The following is a 5,532-nucleotide window of genomic DNA, read 5'->3' as shown; positions in this document are numbered from 1 at the left end:
TGTCTGACCCATAGTGATGCTATGGACCCATCTCTCCCAGAACGCCCCACCTCCATCTGCAATCATTCTGGTAGTTTATCCATAGAGTTTTTTTGCTAAAATTTTGGAAGAGGTCTACAATTGCCTGCTTCCGCACAGTAAACCTGAGTCTCCACCCTCTACTCTCTCCCATGCCTCTGCTGCCCAATACAGGTGAGCTTTGACTTGTAGCAGATTGCCTTCCACTTGTTAGCCACTGGCCAAGCTAGGAATGGAGTGGGTATGACACTGCTGGACTCTCCCTTCTGTAGTCGAGACTGGTAGAGTACTGGAAACTCTCCAGGTGTGACCCTGAGAGGACTCCTCCTCCCATTACTATGTCTCGTACTTGTCACCTTGCTGTCTACCTTTCGCTTATCTTCTCCTGCCTGTGTGGAACTCTCTCCTCCTTCATATCTGACAGACCACCACTCTCCCCAACTTCAAAATCCTGCTAAAATCTCATCTTCTCCATGAATTCTTCTCCCCACCATATTCTTTCTCCCTTCTCCTACTCGCCTTCTCTTCTTCTCACATATGTCCTGTGGTCGGTACCTCCTTAGGACTTAGGTATTTATCACTGTGCCCCATCAGCCCTTTGTACCTATCCTTATACTCATTTGCTTTCCCTGTTTTCAATTGATTTTAACCTCTCTCTCCTCAGGTACATTATAAGCTCCTTGAGGGAAAGGATAGCTATTAGTGATATTTGTTAAGTGCTTATGATATGTGAGGCACTGTACTAAGCACTGGGGTAGATAATAATAATAATCATAAAAATTATAATTGTAGCATATGTTAAGTGCTTACTATGTTCCAGGTACTGTTCTAAGTGCTGGGGTAGATACAAGATAATCAGGTTGGGGACAGTCCCTGTCTCACATAGGACTCACAGTCTTAATCCCCATTTTACAGAGAGGTAATGGAGGCACAGAGAAGTGAAGTGACTTGCCCAAGGTCACACAGCAAACAAGTAGCAGAGCCAGAATTGGAACCTGGGTCCTTCTGACTTCTAGGTCTATGCTTTATCCACTAGGCCAACTCTATTGTACTCCCTCAAGTGCTTTATACATTGCTCTGCACACAGATTGGTTGGTTGGAGTTTTAGTTAATTACTCTTTACTAGTTCTTGTGGTAATGAGTTCCATATACTGGCTGCCCACTAGTGAGGAAATCCTCCCTATGCTGATTTTTAAACTACCCTATCTACAGTGGATGTTCCCTCATTCTAGTGATGTGGCATTTGGTGAGCAGTTATTCTGTGCTTCCCCAGGTTACAGGATTTTGGAAACAACCATAGAAACCCTTCTCAGACTTTTTGCCAGATCAAACAGTTCTGATCAGATGTTTGACATCTTCAATTGATCAATCAATCAGTTGGTAAAATCCATCCCTTCCTCTCCATCCAACTACTACCATGCTGATCTAAGCACTTACCCTATCCTGCCTTGACTACTGCATCTGCCTCCTTGCTGACCTCCCAGCCTCCTGTCTCTCCCCACTCCAGTTCATACTTCACTTTGCTGCCTGGATAATTTTTTATGGTATTATGTATGCATTTTTCATGGTGTTGAATTATGATATTTTTCAACAAAAATGTTCAGTCCATGTCTCCCCACTTCTCAAAAACATCAAAATGGCTACCTAGTCACTTCCCCATCAAACAGAAACTCCTTACCATCCGCTTTAAAGCACTCAATTAGCTCACCCCATCCTATCTCACCTCATTGGTCTACTACAGCCCAGCCCACACACTCCATTCTTCTAGAACCAGCTTACTCACTGGCCTCTGATCTCCTCTATCTCACCACTCACTGACTCCTTTTCCACTTCCTCCTCCTACCCTGGAACTCCCTCCTCCTTCATATATACCAGACCACCACTCTCTCCACCTTCAAAACTTTATTAATGTCATATCTCCTCCAAGAGACCTTCCCTGATTAAGCCCTCTTTTTCCCCATTCACTCTCCCTTCTGTGTCACCCGAGCACTTGGAGCTGCAGCCTTTGGACATTTGATATCTGCCCCAACTCAACAGCATTTATGTACATATCGTTAAATTATATGTCATAAATTATTTATTTATAATAATGTCTGTCTTCCCCTCTAGACTGTAAGCATGTTATGGGCAGGGAGCGGGTCCACTAATTCTGTTGTACTGTACTCCTCCAAGCACTTAGCATGCTGCTGTTCATGTAGTCAGCTCTCAGTAAATACCATTGATTGATTGAGCACTTACTGTATGCAGAGCACTGTACTAAGCACATGAGAGAATGCAATATAATAGAGTTGGTAGATATGTTCCCTGTTCACAATGGCACAGTGGATAGAGCATGGGCCTGGGCATGGGCCATGGGCATGGGTGTGTTGACAACTTGTACTTCCCAAGCACTTAGTACAGTGCTCTGCACACAGTAAGTGCTCAATAAATATGATTGATTGATTGATTGGGAGTCAGAAGGTCATGGGTTCTAATCCTGCCTCCACAGCTTGTCTTCTGTGTGACCTTGGACAATCACTTCACTTCTCTGGGCCTCAGTTACCTCATCTGTAAAATGTGGACTGAGACTGTGAGCCCCACATTGGGCAGGGACTGTGTCCAACCCGATTTGCTTGTATCTACCCCAGCACCTAGTACCGTGCATGGCACATAGTAAGTGGTTAACAAATGCCATTATTGTTATAATCATTATTATTATTATATGGAATTGGGGGGAATAGCAGGCAAGAGGGAGGGCATGAACAAGGAGTTGATGGTGAAAGAGTTGAGAGGGAGGCACAAGTGAGTAAGTTTGTTTGGGAGTGGTATTAAAGCAGTGGAAGACAGATAAGCAGTCCTTGCCTTCATGATACATCAGAGGAGGTAATTTTCAACACTGGCATTCACAGTGTGGGTGGCTCTTAAAACAGAGAAGCCTGGCAGGCAAGGATGAGAAAAGCTGCATCAGTAGAGAAGCAGTAAGGCCTAGGGGAAGGAGTGCAGGTCTCGGAGTCAGAGGGCCCAAGATCTAATCCCAGCTGTGCCACTTGCTGGCTGTATGACAATGGACAAGATATGGTCTACCTCTCCAATTGCCCAATAATCAAGTTCCCAGTGGGAATAGTCACTTCCCCTCCCTGGAGGAAGGCGGTCCAATCTGTCACTCGTCACCATGCAGAGTCCGACAGAGTGGGCATCCCTGACTCTGGGTAGAGGCGACTCGCCACGTCAGCATGACAGAGTTCCAACCTCCTACCAAGAGTTTGTGAAGACCCTCCCCAGATATACCCTGCTACTTCCCAATCCTCTTCCCTTCCTTTGGCTATATTTGCGGGGAGAAAGGATTGTGTGATCCTCCAGAGATGGTAGTGCTGGGAGGTATGGAGTGTGTTTGTTTAGCCAAATGCTTCCTTTCACTCACTATAAGCCCCTCCAGCATTAGTGAATTAAGCTTGTGAGCCTGGCCAAGGCCTGAACGGTCACAACACCACATCCTGTTCAAAAATAAAATCAATTTTCCTGGTACTCATCAAAAAGTAATAATAAATCAATCAATAGTATTTATTGAGCACTTACTATGTGCAGAGCCCTGTACTAAGCACTTATGAGGGTACCATGCAACAGAACTAGCAGACACACTCGGCAATAATGAGTTTACAGTCTAGAGAGATTTTGCGATAATCGTGGTATTTGTTAAGGGCATCCTACATGACAGTCACTGTGACATACAGGATTATCAGATCAAATGCAGGGTCTGTCTCACATAGGGTTCACAATCTAATCGGAATGGAGGAAATATATTCAATCCCCATTTTACAAATGAGGAAACTGAGGCACTGATTTGCTGAAGCTCTGCAAATCAGAGGCAGAGCTGGGATTAAAACCCAGGCATCCTGACACCCAGGCCCGTGCTCTTTACAATAGGCCATGCTATTTCTATGGTACAAACTCTTTCCATCCATATATTCTAAGGTGTCCCATGTTTCCCAAACTAATGGAAATGCTGAAAACAATTTCCCTGGAAAACCTTGAACTGAGGAATTGGACAGAAACGTGTCTTTCAAAACCCGTGAGTAAGTTGAGGGGAGAAAAAAAGAAAGAGCCAACAAACTAGAGCTCTAGGCTGGGGCTTAGTTGTGATTTGTATTTCACTTTGCTCTTACGGCTTCATTTACAACAATCCTGGTAATTTTTAAGTGGTTTACAGCTTTTCACGGCTTTGACCAGTTGCTATATGGGAGGGATGTGAGGCTGCTTGAATGACGTGTTTTATTGTGACCCTTGTTACAGGACATCTTGTGTTTGTCTCCCCCTTCTAGTTGGTGAGCCCATTGTTGGGTAGGGACTGTCACTAGATGTTGCCAACTTGTACTTCCCAAGTGCTTAGTGCAGTGCTCTGCACACAGTGAGCACTCAATAAATACGATTGAATGAATGAATGAATGAACAAACTATAATATTCTTCTCAGTTCACTTTACCAGCCGACAGGAGTCTCTGCCTCAGAGGATGAGAAAAAATCATAGTAAGCAGCATGGCCTAATGGACAGAGTACAGGCCTGGGAATCACACTTGTGACCTTGGACAAGTCACTTAACTTTTCTGTGCCTCATCTACCTCATCTATAAAACAGGCATTAAATCTTCCTCCCTATGTGGTACAGGGAATGTGTCCAACCTGGTTATCTTGTATCTACTCCAGGGCTTAGAAAAGTGCATGATGCATACTTAGCACTTAACAAATATCATCAAAAAAGGGAAAAAAAGAAAAGCTTGTCCTTCCTTACTGTGATTATTCAGCTGATATTCACCTGTGAGGTATCCCTGTAGGAGGGCTGGAAAGATGCATGGATTGCAGCAGCTGAAACCATCTGCCTCGCTGTTGTGTTTCTCTAGAGGCAGAGTTTGGGGGGCCACACTCATCTGCTGCTCATCGACAAGTAGCAGAATCCACGGGCCTGGGAGTGGGATGACTACAGCCCGTCAGGGAACCCAGACAATAAACTCAGATTTTTATCCAATTGGGGTTTCTTGCTACCTGATAACTGGGACAGGATTCATTGCAGAAGTGAAAGGACCATTAGATCTGCTCCAGGCTAGTATCAAAAACCAAAGGTGTTGCTTGAAAATGGGGGATCAGGGGAGTAGGGGAGGGAGCCACTTGGGGTTCTGACTAACACCCCAAACTCTTCATGCCCACTGAATTCCTCCACCCTCTATGGAGTCTTTCCATTGTGCTTCCTCCTCTTACACCGTTAATTTTTCTAGTTCTTTCCTCTTGCCTCTGTGGCAGTGGGTCTTACAGGAGGTGAGATTTTCCTGGTGAACAAACAGCTGGGAAGACCTCTCTGATCCTCTCTCAGTCAATCAATCATTGAGCATTTACTGTGTGCAGAGCACTGAGCTAGTCCTTAAGGGGAGCTTACAGTCTAGATGGGGAGCTTACAGTCTCCAGTCTCTCTGCTGGACCTCCCCACAGAGATTCATTCATTCAATCGTATTTATTAAGTGCTTACTGTGTACAGAACACTGTCCTAA

At 44.7% G+C, this 5,532-nt stretch overlaps 1 non-coding gene across 1 annotated transcript; it reads right to left on the bottom strand.

Annotated features, from left to right (window-relative positions):
* Positions 1-202: 202 nt before the first annotated feature.
* LOC119933909 lies at positions 203-340 on the bottom strand. The gene has a single exon (XR_005452775.1). It is a non-coding gene; the product is annotated as a small nucleolar RNA SNORA7 (small nucleolar RNA).
* Positions 341-5,532: the final 5,192 nt, after the last annotated feature.

This window comes from Tachyglossus aculeatus, chromosome 10, assembly GCF_015852505.1.
Source record: "Tachyglossus aculeatus isolate mTacAcu1 chromosome 10, mTacAcu1.pri, whole genome shotgun sequence".
NCBI classification, from domain to species: Eukaryota; Metazoa; Chordata; class Mammalia; order Monotremata; family Tachyglossidae; genus Tachyglossus; species Tachyglossus aculeatus.
This window is presented reverse-complemented; position numbering and strand designations above follow the sequence as displayed.